We start from the raw sequence: 16863 nt of genomic DNA, 5'->3' as shown, positions 1-16863 counted from the left end.
GGTTCTTTATATTTGTTTGATTTTTAAGTCTATTTCTTGACTTTAATCTCTATGTTAATATAGGACTTTGCTTCCAATATGTGGGATGGAGGGAGTGGGGGGAAAGAGGAGGATAGCGACACTATCCCAAATGTCAGACTTTTTCATATTGCTATTTTCAGAGTTAGTACTGAAAGTTGTGAAGTTTTGAGTTTTTTTCATGGTAGCATGATCTGGGGAGAGATACAGTCACTGTTATCCTGTGCTCTCGTCCTTAACCCAGAAGTACATCTGATTCTTTGGGATTCTTTTGGGATTCTTAGATACTGCTTCTCAGGGTCCCTGTTCCCTTGGAATTGGAAGTGTTACTGCTCTTTAGAAACTCTTTTCTCTTCCACTGTAGTCTTGTCAAAAAGTATTGACCTCAGTGATGTGATTTGAGAGATACTTGGGAAAAAATCATGAAATTTAGAATTGGAGAGAACCTAAGGGATTTTTTTTCTTTCTCACTCATTTTATAGACAAGGAAATAGACTGAGTGTTGGTGAAAGGACAGAATCTAGATATAAGCATTGTTTTACACTATTCTATATTGTCTTCTCCCTTAAATCCCATTAATGATCATTCCTGGGTTCCAGAAATTCCTGAATTTTTTCTTTTTTGTGCAAATTAATTAAAGTGAGAAGCAATAGAGCCAAGTGTATAAAAGATGGCCTTGAATCCAGAAGACCTGGCTTAAGTTCTACCTAGTTTTTGAATTAACTGTGTAGTCACTTAATTTCTCAAGTGCAAGGCCCTAAATTGAACGCAAATTGTTGACCAACGTAAGTGGAAACTGTCTCAGTAACAGGAGACTCTTTCACTGATTTAATATCAGATGAAAAAAGAACAGAGGAAGGAAGGAAAGAAATAAATTGTTATTAAAATGAAAAAATGTTCTGAGAGGCAAGCTTCTATAGTAGATATAGAAATAATTTCAGAATCAGCAAGTCTTGAGCTCAAATTCAGTCTCAAAAACACAATGGCTATGTAACCCTAAACAAGTCACTTGAGTTCTTGGTGCACAAAGTATCTCTCTAAGTTGTTGAGTAGTTTTGATCTGCATTGGTAGAGGTAATCTCACCAAGACAATGTTATGTCAATGAAATCACATATTTGCCTCTCCAACTCCCTTCTCTCCCCCCTCCAAAAAAAAATGCTAGGATGCCTAAAAAATTAAGCTATTGTAAAATATTGACTTATTAGATTTATTCTATTAACTTATTTATGAGGTAAAATTAGTTCATTATTATATTGACTCCTGTAGCCTAGTTGCTTCTGAAGAATAAATGAATACATTCTGAAGCATGAGTACTAGATATCTGGGAGAAGAACCTGAAATAGGAATAAACTGTAATTGATGGTAATATTAGAGAAATAGGAATAAAGAAAGACACTGCTAAAACCAAAATGGCAAGATAGATCCTGAATAGCAGCAGAGAGAAAGTAGTAAAGATAATTCTGAAGTTTTAGCTCTTGATGAATTTAGGATACCATAGACAGATGGGCATTCATATGGAAGAACAGGTTTTATCCCAGAACTATACTAGGGAGTGGCTTCCCCATTGATATAGTGGGAAGGGAACTGAATTCAAAGCCTGGTTTGCTAATTGCTAAAATAGCTGCTGTCTTTTTTAATTAATTGATTATATTCCTGATAAGGACAACCTTTGCCAATATTCTCAACTTCTTACAAATGACCATCATGGGTAAGCCAGAGAACCCCAGGATTAGCAGTACCTCTTATTCCACAAACTCTACTTACTTAACACCACCAGAACCATGTTCCAGGGTAGCAACTCTTCCCTGTGGAGAAGAGGTTTAACTCCATAAATACCAACTGCCAATCACTTGCCATTACCAGGGCCAGAAAGTCATCCTAGTTGAAATAGCAAGGAGAGACAAGAGACAGATTTGCAAAACTGATAAAAGTACTTCCACTATCTTCACCATTATGATCATTACTTTGCCTTAGAACTCACTCCTTTCATCTCCTAGAAGTATTAAGAATATCAGCACACAACTCCTCTAGGCTCCCACATCAACTTCCAAGCTCACCCACAGACATCATCCAAGATGAGAAATCCTTGTAGGATTTCTACTACTAATATCAGTTGTCAAACATTCCATTTGATAATTCCAAGAGCTCATGAAAAGCAGAAATTAATAGGTTTTAATAAAGGAAATGATACTAAAGAAGATTGATTTGTATCTGCTTTTCACAGTGGACTCCAAAGACCAGAATCTTTCCAACCACTCTCTAACTATAGACTCATTGATGTATTGTCTCCCTCTCTTAGAATCTGGGCTCCTTGAGAGCACAGTTTGTCTGTCTTTTCTATTTGTATCCAGATGATTTAGCACAGAGCTTTGTACATAGTAAGAACTCAATATTTTTTCACTTATTAATTCTTTGGATAAATAAAAATGAAATGAGAATACTGCTGTCATCTATTGCCTAGGTAGCTCAGTGGATAGCATGACAGGCTTGCAGTCAGGAAGACTGTCTTCCTGAGTTCAAGTCTGTCATCAGTCACTTCCTAGCTGTGTGACTCTGGCAAGTCACTTAAACCTGTTTGCCTCAGTTTCCTCATCTGTCAAATGAGCTGGAGAAGTAAATGGAAAACCACTCCATTATCTTTGCCAAGAAAACCCCAAAGTTGGACATGGGTTAAAACAACTGGACAGTAAAATCATCTATTGTATTTCCCTCTGTGAGATCCTGTGCATCACTGAACTTCATTGAACCTTAATTTCTTAATCTACAAAATGGGAACAATAAAACTTATATAATACCTAACATCATAGGGTCATCATGAGGAAAGGACTTTGAAATCTTAAAGCACTGTGGAAATATGTTATGTTCACTTCAGTCTACTTCCCACAGGAGGTGACCAGTCAGAAAACTATCAGACATTTATAGTCTTGACTGATGGGCATTTCAATGCTGGAATGAGAACCCAGATGAATTTTCCAAATAGACTTTGCAGAAGCTGGCATCAATCAGAAGATAAGTTGGCAGCTGTAGAGGAAGTGTGGGTCAGATAAAGTTCTGTCTTAGGCAGTGTTTCTGAGTATAACTCTTATCACAGTCTATCTCAGCAGAAGGAAACTGATTTCTTAGAAGAGGCCAGACTGGAAAATTTAAGAGCCTGGAGGGGAACATGGGAACACTGCATGTGTAAAATGAAATTTAAATATCACTTTTGTTTCAAGGGAATGAGATCATTTCCTAAGTGAAAAACTCTCAAATATGACAGGAGTATACATTGAGTAGAGGGGAGGAAAGAGGAAGAGGGGGGAAGGATAGAGAGAAATAGATAAAAGAAAGTCTGATAGAGAGAGAGAGAGAGAGACTGAGGGATGACAGAGACAAAGACACAAAAAAAGAGAGAGTTTATTGATCCAATGGCCTACTTCTCAAGTTTAACATTTCTACTGAGAAACCTAAATTAAAGAAAAGTCTTAGGCACCATGACTGGGGGAGGTTCAGATGGACAAGAATCCTGTGAGTTGTTTTTATCACATACTATCCAAACACAGATGTTTCTCTTTTATCTATGCCACTGATATATTTATGGTAAAGTTTATTCCCATTAGAATTTGTATTTCTTTTCCATAATCCATAGTTCTTTAAGGGGGCAAAAAAACTTTATCATTAGAAGCCAAACTAGACAGTGCTGGTCCAGCTCTCTTTGAGTGAAACTAGAGCCTTTTACTTCGGAGTTTTACTGTTCATTTTGGTTTAAATATGAGTGGGTTTTCATGGCAGGAGGGTAACACTGTAACTCAGAAGTAACTAGTAAAAAAAAAAGACTACCACTATTATCCATTTGAATGTCCTCCCTTTGAATTGTATGATGTCTTGTTAGGAGAGAGGAGAAAAGGACGGATATATACATATATATATATATATGTATGTATGTATATTTAGGACCAGAAAGGAAAAGGTCAAGGAATCAAAGTACAATTTTATGCATTTGGATTTAGGATAAAACATTTAATGGAAAATCAATTTAAATTTCAAATTCAAGAATGGATTAGAGAACTATGAACTTTTAGCAGATGAAAAAACTTTTGTGTATTCCATTTCCATTTTTCTTGGTAAAGATTGTCCTAACAGATCTATGAGCAGCTAGATGGCTCAATGTATCACTGGATCTGGAATTAAGAAGACCTGAGTTCAAATTTGGCCTCAGACACTTAGTAACTGTGTGACCCTAGGCAAGCCATTTAACCCTGTCTGCCTCTGTTTGTTCTTCTGTAAAATGAGTTGGAGAAGAAAATGGCAAACCACTTTAATTTCTATGCCAAGAAAACCCCAAATGGATTCATGAAGAGTTGGACATTACTGAACAAGAATAATATATATATATATATATATATATATATATATATATATATATATATATATAATAAAGACATGCACTGAATATAAAAATAAAAACAATTGCAACAATAATAGCAAGCATCCATATAACACTTGAAAGTTTGCAAAGGACTTTAAAATATAATTTTGTCTGAGTTCACAACAGCTCTGGAAAAATAAGTGCTATTTTGATTCTCATTTTAAGATGAAAATAGGGGCAGCTAGGTGGTGCAGTGAATAGAGCACTGGTCCTGGAGTCAGGAGCACTTGAGTTCAAATCCGGTCTCAGACACTTAATAATTACTTAGCTGTGTGGCCTTGGGCAAGCCACTTAACCCCATTAGCCTTGCAAAAAACTAAAAAACAAAAAAACAAAAAACAAAAAGATGAAAATACAGAACTTTCCACAGTTTAAATGACTTATCTAATGTTATGCAGTTATGTCTCTGAGTCTAGATTTGAACTCAGGTTTTTCTGATTATAAATCAGTACTGTAGCCACTGTGCCATATAGTTACCTTAAAAAAAGGATTTTTCTTATCATTTTAGCTATCTGTACAGAGAAGCATAGTTTCCAGAAATAAGGAAGTGATAAGTCAGACTACATAGAAAGCACTGTCTTAGTTTGGAATGGCACATTTTAAGAAAGACATTCATAAATTAGAATGAGAGCATTCAAAGGATGTTAAAGCACATCCTCTGCATGTCCTATGAGGTTAGGCTAGAAGAACTGGGAGAATTTAATTTGAAGAAGAAATAGCTCAGGAGAATATCAGAGCTGGTGTCAAGTACTCAAAGGGCCATCCTTTGGAGGGGGGGACTGGTTTGAGTCTATTTGCTTTATCAGAGCAAAATCAGAAATAATGGATGGAAGTTTCAACAGGTAAATTTTGGTTAAAGGAAAAGAAACCTTCCTAATAGCTGAAACAATGCAGAAATATAAAGGGTTGCCTTAGGAGGTTTTAAGTTCACCTTCATTAGAGATATTTAAGTAGAGTTTGAACAATTTCTTATGTATATTGTTCTAGAGTTTTGGGGGAGGGCAGGTGTTTAAGTTAGAAAAGATGGCTGCCAAGGTCCCTTTGAATTCTACATGGTCTACAATAATGATTCTCTTTCAAGTTCTCCTAAACTTGAAGGGTTCTTGGTGCCCCACCCCAATTTTATATTTGTGGGTTTCATGTAAAATTATGTCCTTTTAGTTTTTAATGAAATATGGAAAGCCAAATTTAGTAAAATTCAGTCAGTGAAAAAACATTTTAGGCATCTACTCGTCTAATACAGTATTAGAACTGAAGATACAAAAATATGATTAAGCTGAATGGTTTGAAAAATTAGCCATCTTGTTAAAATTAATTTATGGTTAAGATGACAGTGTGAAAGAGCAAATGGGATCTACCTTTCTCAAAAACATTCCAGCAAGTTCTAATATTCACCAGAAGGAATAATGATAAAGAAAATTAAAGAAAAATAGCTATAAACTTTCCATCTAGTACAGGACTGACAAGAAGAATGTCAGAAGACTATTTATATTTTGAATGGATCTTGTCCTTCATTATTTTTTTTTTGCAAGGCAAATGGGGTTAAGTGGCTTGACCAAGGCTACACACAGCTAGGTAATTATTAAGTGTCTGAGGCTGAATTTGAACTCAGGGGCCAGTGCTCTATCCACTGTGCCACCTAGCCTCCCCCTTGTCCTTCATTATTGAAGAAGACCAAAATGATATCACTATATTTGAGACAGATTACAGTGAGGCCAACTGTGATGAATCAGACCAATATGAGAATACCAGATTGGGCACAAATAGTCCATGTGAATACCTGGGATGGGGAAATCCAAACTAATGTATGTTGTGTTTCCTTTGAGCTTCTTCAGTTCTGCCTTCCTCATAGGGTACAACACCTTTACTCCTGAGGACATACCATCCTGGATGGTCCTGTGCTAGTGTCTCCCATGCTGTACAATCAATTCTAAAGTTCTTCAATGAAAACTTGGTGTCATAGTATAGCTTCTTCTGAACCCCTTGTGAGAACTTGCCCTGTGTGAGTTATCCACAAAAATTTTTTGGCAAGCATATGTCTGGCATTCTAACAATGTGTCTAGCCCATTGCAATTGCACTCTGTAGTAATGTTTAGGCAGTTTAGCTCAAGAAAGGACCTTCCTGACAGGTGATCTTCAGAATCTTCTTAAGACAATTTAAATGGAAGCTATTCAGTTTCCTGAAATGGTGCTGGTAGACTGTCCAGGTTTCACAGGCACATGGGAATGAGGTCAGCATTGGAGGTTCAGTTTGGTAGTTAAGTCTAATACTTCTCTGCCACACTTTCTTTTGGAGCCTCCCAAATAGTGGTAATGTGAGTGTCTGGCAATGTGAGTATCAACCTCATTGTCAATGTGTACCTCCTTGGAAAGGTCACTTCCAAGATAAATGAACTTGTCCACAGTACTTAAAACTTCTCCATTTGTTGTAATCAATGGCTCTACATATGGATGGTGTGGTGCAGGTTGATGGAACACCTGTGTTGAAATAACCTGGTGTTAATTGTTAGACAAAAATTAGCACAAGCAGCTGAGAATTGACTCATACTTTGTTGCATTTCAGCTTCAGAGGCTGCACTGAGTACACCATTATCTGCAAACAGAAGATCATGCACCAACATCCCTACTTTGGTCATGATGGGTAATCTTTTCAAGTTAAAGGATTTGCAATAGCTGGCCTTGAGGCCATGTTCATCCTGAGTGAAGACCTTTGATATCTTGGCTGAAAACATCATGCTAAAAAGTATGGGAACAAGGACACATCCTTGTTTTACTCCATTGGTGACTGGGAAATCTCAAGAGCATCATCCACCATCCAGAACCACGTAAGCACACTGTCATAAAATTGACATACAATATTGATGCACTTATCTGAGCAATCAAATTTTGTCATAATTTTCCATAAGCCCTCACGACTAATAGTATCAAAGGCCTTGGCCAGATCTAAAATGTTATATACAGACCTCTGTTTTGTTCTTGGCATTTTTCCTGGAGTTGGCATGCAGCAAACATCATACCTTTTCTGAAGCCACACTGGTTCCCAGGGAGGTGACCATCTTCCAGGTGAAGGATCAAACCTATTGAAAAGGACTCTGACAAGAATCTGACCAGCATGAACGAAAAGAAAAATACCACTGTGACTGTCCCAGATCAATCTATTCCCTTTACCTTTATAGAGATGGACAATGGAGGCATCCTTGAATTTTTGCAGGATAACATCTTCATGCCATATAACCATAATAAAATTTTGGTCAGTTTTTCAATGAACAATTAGACCCCCACCTTGTAGATCCCAGTTGGAATAGAATTAGCACCAGCTCCTTTGCTACTTGAAAAGAGTCTAATAGCATTTAACACCTCTTCTTCAACTGGAACTTCAGTTAGGGACTGATTGATTCCAACTTGAGATGAATGGTCAATGGCTTCTGCATTAATGTTAAGAACATTATGGAAGTGTTTGGCCCAGCTCTCTAGGATCATGTTCCTATCATCAATCAATGTGGATCTATCAGCACTAAGTAGACATCTTGGGGAAGTAGAAGTCACAGTTCTTGACCAATAGAGCCAGGATATCCAGGCAGTACAGTACCCAGGCAACAGAATACCTAGGTATCTCATACTATAGCCATAGCAGGAGATGGCAATCATGGCACTATAACAGCATAAGTACTGCCAGTCATGTATAGGATCATAATAGTCGGAGTCTGTCAAGGCCACAGGAAAGGAAAGTGTCATCTGCTGGTTGGGGATCATGCAAAGAAAGGAATATAGAGATGAGACCAAGATGAAGACTTGAGTGAAACCACCAGGGGACTGAGCCACAAACTAAGAATTATTGCAGAAGATTGAACTTTGTCCTAATCATCACATCTAGACAACTAAGAGGATAAGATAAAGTAGAACATAATTGGTTCTTTCAAGTATGTGAGAGGGAATAGCAAATGTATCAAGCACAAAAATGATAATTCAGATACAAAGGCTAGAGATATGACAAACAGAAGAAAACACTAACCCTGTGTTTGAAGATTCTACCCAGCAATGGTCTTTTCTTCAGGAATGCTCGGGAGTCTTCCATTTTCTTAGTTTCATTTTTGTCTGAATTTTCCTCAGTTTTTCAGGGTAAATTGTTCTTGTTTATAAGCATCTTGGAGTATTTTATTTTAATTTTCTCTTCTTGACTGTAGCTGAATCATATGTGATCCTAACTGTGGTTCCTTGATACTTTATATTCAAATAAGTTCCATAACAAATTGGCAACAAGAACTGCTAGAATAAATGAAGTAATAATAAAAGAAATGAATACAAGAAAGAAAACCTTACCCAAGTACTAAACTCCTTGAAAAATAAAATGGACTAATAAGTACTCAATAATTCTATGAGGCAACAGGAAGTATTGAAACAAAGGGTAATGACTCAAAATTAGAAGAAAATATAAAATATCTACTATCAAAAACAATTGCTTGAAAACAGGACAAAGAAATGTTTAAGAATCATCACACACTAGGCAGCTAGGTGGTGCAGTGGATAGAGCACCAGCCCTGGAGTCAGAAGTATCTGAGTTCAAATCCAGTCTCAGACACTTAATAACTACCTAGCTATGTGGCCTTGGGCAAGCCACTTAACCCCATTGCCTTGCAAACAAAAAACCAAAAAGAAACAACAAAAAAAGAATCATCACACTCCCAGAAAACCATGACTAGGAAATATGGATACTATTTATCAAGATAATATTTTTAAAAGCTGACTAAATCGATTATATATACATAATCATATACACATCACATACATATATGTTTATGTATAAATATGCATATATTTTAAGCATTCTGAAATAAAATGTTCAAATCTCAATAAACTACAGTCAGGATGATGCAAGACTATTCTTTGACTAGGGAGAAAAGGAAAGAATATCCTGAAACACAATATTACAAAAGGCAAAAGAAAAATGATTACAACCCAGAGTAATATACCCTGCAAAGCTAAGTATAATCCCTCTGGGCTAGATTACTTATCTGTTTTTTTTTAATTATAGTCAGGGAATAAAAAGAGGAAAGGGTTTAAGCAGGTATGATAAAGAACAATAGTTGAACGGGATAATTAATTCAAAACAGGCTAGAAACTAGAATCAAATACTTATTGTTTATAAGAATCATACTTAAAAAAGATACACAGAATTAAAATCATGGCATAGAATACTATTTGTCATGCTTCAGATGATTAAAAAAACAGGTGAGGCTATCATGATATCAGTCAAGGCAACAGTAAATGATAGAGATAATTAAAAGAGATAAACAGGGAAACAATATTATTGCACAAAGGCACTATAAATATGTCAACACATCATACATATGTAGTGAATAGTATAGTGTCTAAGGAAAATAAAAGCTAATCAAATTGCAGAAAGAGAAAATGAAAGTACCATCTGAAGACTTCAATTAGTCCTTTTATGATCTAAACAAATTTTACAAAAATAAAAACAAGAAACAAGTTGAAAAACAGAATTTTAGAAGTTGCCTACAATAAATATTTGGTAATTACTGGATAGAAATCAGGAGTTTATATATTTCTTCATTGTTTGTATTCAATCTTTCAAGAAGATTAATTCAAGAACTGTTAAAGCAAAAAGTAAATCTTAGAAAACTATAAACTCATAAAAGAAAGTGACAACAATGAAATAGTATATTAAAATTTTTTCTTTAGGAAAAATGTATATATCTCTAAACAATTATATCAATAGAAGAGATAAAGAACCAATCAATGCATTAGGCATACAACTAAATGGAAAATAATTTTTTAAAATAATCCCAACTAAACACAAACATGGAAATTCTGAAAATTACACAAGATGACCAAAACTGAAAAAAGTAAAATCATTAATTTTAAAAATGAAACAAGGCCATTTTTAATATTTACTTTTAAAAATGCTTAAGTAATAAAACAAGCATTTTCATAATAGCAGAATGAGGGCACTTGAAAGCAACCCTGTTATGTGTGACTTACTACTCCACTAAAACATATAATTTTTCTTTGCAAGGCAATGTGGTTAAGTAACTTGCCCAAAGTCACACAACCAGGTAATTAATTATTAAATGTCCAATGCTGGATTTGAACTCAGCTCCTCCTGACTCCAGGGTGGGTGTTCTATCCACTGCGCCACCTATTTGCCCCCCTTTAGAACAGATATTAAAGTTAATGTGTAATTTTCTTTTTTTCTTCCCTTTCCCCACCCTATCCTGTACTAAAGACAGTTGCCATTAGACATAAATATATATATATATATATATATATATAAAATATATGCAAAATCATTTTATACATACTTCTACTTTTCAGGTCTTTCTTTGGTTGCAGTTAGCATTTTGCTTTTAAGTCCTTTGCAGTTAATTTGGTTACTAATATTAGTCAAAATTATTACTTTTTCTGTTTACAATGTTCTTTTGGTTATGTTCATTTCATTATTTCATGTAAGTCCATGCTAGTTTTTCTAAGTTTATTGAGCTCATTATTTCTTATAGCATAGTAATATTTCTTTAACAATAACATACCACAACTTGTTCAACCATTTCTCAATTCTTTGGTATCCCTACAATTTTCAATTCTTTGCCACCACAAAAAGAGTTACTATAAATAATTTTAGAACATAAAGTTTCTTTTCCTTTTTCCCCTTATCATCGTTGGAAACAGACCCAATAGTTAACTCTTTGGACTAACTCTTTGGACATAATTCCAGACCATTGTTGAAGCAATTCACAGTTTCACCAGCTATGAATTAGTGTTCTAAATTGTACAAATCCCCTCCAACATTGCTTTTTTTTAGATGTTGATGGCCTTTTAAAAATTTTTTTTGAATTTGTTTTTTATTTTCATCCATTTATACATGCATATTTCCAAGTTACAAAATTTCCCTCCACCCTTTCTTCCCACCCCACTCCCCAAGTAGGGAACAGTCAGTTTAGCATTTTACATACATATTTTGATAAACATATTTACACATTAGTAATTTTTGGCATGAGGAATTAGGATTAAGGGAGATACATAATAGGTAACTTTTATAACATATTCACCAGATTTGGGAGGGGTGTTTTTTTTTTTATCCTGTGTTTTGTTTTGTTTTGTTTTGTTTTTCTTGCAATGTTTGAGGCTAATATAGACCATTACCAGTCTCATACAGTTGTCCTAGCTCACTGGACTGTTGAGAGGAGCTGCTTCCATCAAGGCTGTTCATCTCATGATATTGTTAATGTGTACATTGTTCTCTTGGCTCTGTTCCCTTCTCTCAGCATCAGATCCCATAAGTCCCATGCTTCTCTAGAATCCGACCATTTATGGTTTGTTATAGAACAATAATATTCCATAGTATTCATGTACCATAACTTGATGGGCAATTGATGGGCATCCCCTAAATTTCCAAAACTTTGCCACTACAAAAAGAGCTGCTATTAATATTTTGGAGCATGTAGGACTTTTCCTATTTTTTTACAATTTCTTCCAGATATAGTCCTAGAATTGGAATTGCTGGGTCAAAGGGTATGAACTGTTTTATTGCTCTTTGAACATAGTTCCATGTTGCTCTCCAGAAATGTTGGATACATTCACAACTCCACCAGCAATGCATCAATGTCCCAATCCTTCCACAACCTCTCCAACATTGATCATCTTACCTTTTCCTATCTGGGTTAATCTAATAGATGTGAAATGATACCTCAATGTTGTTTTAAATTGCATTTCTTTAATCAATAGTGATTTAGAGCATTTTTCATATGATTATATATAGCTTTAATTTCTTCATTTGCAAACTGTCTGTTCATATCCTTTGACCATTTATCCAATGGAGAATGACTTATGACATCATAAAGTTGATGCAATTCTCTATATATTTTAGAAATGAGACCTTTATCAGAATTCCTAGCTGTGAAGATTGTTTCCCAGCTTTCTGCTTTTCTTCTAATTTTGGCAGCAATGATTTTATTAATACAAACCATTTTTTATTTAATATAGTCAAAATCATTCATCTTGCAATTTGTAGTGTGCTCTAATTCTTGTTTGGTCATAAATTTATCCCTTTTCCATAGATCAGATAGATAGAGTATTTTGGGTCTATTAATTTATCTATGGAATCCTGTACCCATTTTGACCTTATTTTGGTATAGGGTGTGGAATGTGGATCTATGCCTAGTTTTTGCCATGCTATTTTCCAATTTTTGTCAAACAATGAGTTCTTATGCCAGAGGCTGATGTCTTTGGGTTTGTCAAATAGTAGATTACTGTAGTCATTTACTGCAGTTTCTTTCAAACCTATCCTAAACCACTGATCCATTGTTCTATTTCTTAACCATTACCAGGCAGTTTTGATGACTGCTGCTTTATAGAATAGTTTGAGATCTGGTAGAGCTAGACCACCTTCCTTTACATTTTTTTTTCATTAGTTCCCTTTCTATTCTTGCCTCTTGTGGCTCCAGATGAATTTTGTTATTATTTTTTTTAACTTGGTAAAGTAGTTATTTTGTAGTTTGATTGGTATGGCACTGAAGTGATTTAATTTGGGTATTAATTAGCTCAACCCAACCATGAGCATTTGACATTTTTCCAAAAATTTACATCTGACTTTATTTGGGTGAGGAGAGCTTTATAATTGTGTTCAAACATTTACTGGGTTTGTCCTGGGAAGTAGATTCCCAAGTATTTAATTTTGTCTACAGTTAATTTAAATGGAATTTCTCTTTCTATCTCTTGTTCTTGGACTTTGTTGTTCATATACATAAATGCTGATGATTTATGTGGGTTTATTTTATATCCTGCAACTTTGCTGAATTTGTTAATTGTTTCAAGGAGTACTTTTAGATGATTTTGTTGGGTTCTTTAGGTATGCCATCATATCCTCTGCAAAGAATGAAAACTTTGCTTCCTCATTGCCAATTATGATTCCTTCAATTTCTCTTTCTTCTCTTATTGCTACTGCTAGCATTTCCAATACTATATTGAATAGTAATGGTGATGATGGGCATCCTTGTTTCACCCCTGAATCCAATAGAATTACCATTGAATATAATATTTGTTGATGGTTTTAGATAGATACTATTTATTGTTTTAAGGAAAACTCCATTTATTCCTAAACTTTCTAGTGTTTTTTAATAAGAAAGGATGTTGTATTTTATCAAATACTTTTTCAACATCTATTGAGATAATCATATGATTTCTGTTGGTTTTACTATTGATATGTTTAATTATATTGAGTGTTTTCCTAATGTTGAAGCATCCCTGCCTGCCTGGTATAAATCCAAACTAATCATGGTATATTATCCTCATATAGTATCATTGCTAAAATTTTATTTAATATTTTTGCATCAATATTCCTTAGGGAAATTGGTCTATAATTTTCTTTGTCTGTTTTGGTTCTTCCTGGTTTAGGTATCAGCATCCTGTTGGTGTCATAAAAGGAGTTTGGCAGAACTTCTTCCTCTCATATTTTTTAAATAGTTTATGTAGAAAAGGAATTAATTGCTCCTTAAATGTTTGGTAGAATTCACTTGTAAAATCCATCTGGACCTGGAGACTTTTTCTTAGGAATTTTATTGATGGTTCTTCAATTTCTTTTTCTGAAATGGGATTAAGTAATTTATTTCCTCTTCTGTTAATCTGGGCAGTTTGTATTTTTGTAAATCTTCATCCATTTCTCTCAAATTATCCAATTCATTGGCACATAGTTTGGCAAAGTAGCACCAAATCATCTCTTTAAGTTCCTCCTCAATGGTGGTTAGTTCACCATTTTTGATACTGATAATTTGGTTATCTTCTTTCTTTTTTTAAATCAGATTTACCAGAGGCTTGTCATAGTTTTATTTATGAGATCAATAGTTTTTTTTTTCTTTCTATTCTATTAATCTCTCCTTTGATTTTCAGAATTCCTAATTTGGTATTTAATTGGGGTTGTTTAATTTGCTCTTTCTAGCTTTTTTAGTTGCATACCCAATTCATTGATCTCCTCTTTCTCCATTTTATTCATATAGGCATTTATAGATATAAAGTTTTCCCTCAAACCTGCCTTTGCTAAACCCATGACTTTTGATATGATATCTCATTATTATCATTTTCTTGAATATAATTATTGATTATTTCTATTATTTTCTGTTTGATCCACCCATTATTTAAGATAAAGTTATTTAATTTTCAATTAGTTCTTGGTTTATCTTTCCCTGACCTTTTACATGTAATTTTTGCATCATAGTCCGAGAAGTGTGTATTTATTATTGCTGCCTTTCGGCATTTGATTTTAAAGTTTTGTGCTGTACTACATGGTCAGCTCTGGTGAAGATGCCATGTACTGCCAAGAAAAAGGTATATTCTTTTCTATCCCCATTAAGTTTTCTCCAGAGGTCTATCATATCTAAATTTTCTAAGATTTCATTCACTTTCTTAACTTCCTTCTTGTTTATTCTATTGTTAGATTAATCTAATTCTGAGAGGAGATTGAGGCCTCCCATTGTTAGAGTTTTGCTGTCTATTTCTCCTTGTAATTCATTCAGCTTTTCCTCTAGGACTGGATGCTATACCACTAGGTGCACACATGTTTAGTAATGATATAGCTTCATTTCCAAAGGTGCCTTTTAAGATGTAGTTTACTTCCTTATCCCTTTTAATGGGATTGATTTTTGCTTTTACTTTGTCTGAGATTAGGATCACTACCCCAAATTTTTTTACTTCCTCTGAGGCATAATATATTTTGCACCAACCTTTTACCTTTACCCTGTATGTATCTCTCTGCTTCAAATGTGTTTCTTGTTGACAACACATTATAGGATTCTGGTTTTTAATCCATTCTGCTATCTGTTTCAATTGTATTGGACAGTTCATCCCATTCACATTTACAGTTAAGATTACTAATTCTGTATTTCGCTCCATGCTATCTTTCTCTACTTATATGTATCTCTTTCCTTTTCTCTTATTCCTCCTCACCAAAATTTTACTACTTTTCCCCTTTGGCTTTTCTTTTAGCAATTTCACTTTCAATTTATTTTCACTGATACCTTCCCTTCCCTTTTATCAGTCCTTCTCCCTGTCCCCCCCTTCTCTTTAGATTAAGTTAGATTTTTAAACCCAAGTGGGAATGTATCTTATTCCTTCACTAGGCTAAATCTATTGAATAGAATTTACTCAGCATTCACATTCTCCCTTCTTTTCCTTTAAAATTATAAATCTTTGTGCCTCTTCCCTTGGGGCTCTAATGTCATTAATCAGGTATCATCAAACACAATTATTTGATTGCTTGATAAGCTCCTTTGTTAAAGATTGTTTACTTGATTGCTTGATTAGCAGCATTGACTCAAATTGCATCAAATTGTAATTATAATCATTTTTTTTTACCTTACCCCCTTTTCAAGTATCTTTCAAGTATACATAATCCTCTTTATGAGCCAAAGTATGATCCAAAGACATATCATTTCTTGAACTATTTGTGCCCCTCCCCCCAGGTCTATTTTCTTTCACATTTTATCCACCCTACCCCCACCCTTCGTACTTAACACCTTTTTAAGTGAACCAAGGCCAATTGTCTCTCTAAGTGAAGCACCAGAGGCAGATCTAATTAATTTTAAGAATCCTGAAGATCTCTAAGGTCTCACTGAGAACTTTACAAATGATTCTAAGTAACAAAGACACTGTCTGAGATCCTTACAGTTTATGATGCCCTTAGTAGACAAAGTGCTTAGCACCTTGTGACTAAAGTGAGTCATAGTATAATGAGACACTTAAGTTGAAGTTAACACTCCTGCTTTTTTCTCTTCAGGTGCCTCAAATATAGTGATATGATCTTGGACCCCTTCAATTGAGAGAAAAGATCCAACTATACCCCTATCCTTTAGTTTCATTCTCTTCAATTACATTCTACCCCCTAATTTTCCTTAGAGAAGTGAAGTTCTAAAGAATTGGAATTGTTATATCTTCCCTTTTAAGGACCAACATTTGTTTAAAACAATTTTGTTTTTATAGTCCCCTTTTTTATTTACCTTTTATTTATTTGTTTATTTATTTATTACCTTTATTTACCAGGGTAGTAATTCTGGTTTATAATCCCAGGTCCTTATTTCTCCAAAATATGTTATTCCAGTTCTTCCAATCCTTCAGTGTTGAGGCTGATAGGTCCTGTGTTAGTCTGATTGTATTCTCTTTGTATTTGAATTGTTTTCTTTTTGCTGTTTGCAATATTCTCTCTTTTATTTGAGGGTTCTGGAATTTGGCTATTTCAGCCCTTGGAGTTTTTATCCTGGGGTCCCTTTCTGGAATGGTTCTGTGGATTCTTTCAATTGTTATATTGTTATCTTATTCTAGTAGGTTGGGGGCAATTTTCCCTTATAATTTCCTGCATGATCCTTTCCAGGTTCTTCTGTTGGTGTAAGCTTTCTAGTAGTCCAATGATCCATAGATTCTTTCTCCTGAATCT

The sequence above is a fragment of the Macrotis lagotis genome, chromosome X, assembly GCF_037893015.1.
Source record: "Macrotis lagotis isolate mMagLag1 chromosome X, bilby.v1.9.chrom.fasta, whole genome shotgun sequence".
Taxonomy (NCBI): Eukaryota; Metazoa; Chordata; class Mammalia; order Peramelemorphia; family Peramelidae; genus Macrotis; species Macrotis lagotis.
The sequence above is the reverse complement of the archived record's forward strand: the minus strand, read 5'-3'. Positions refer to the sequence as shown.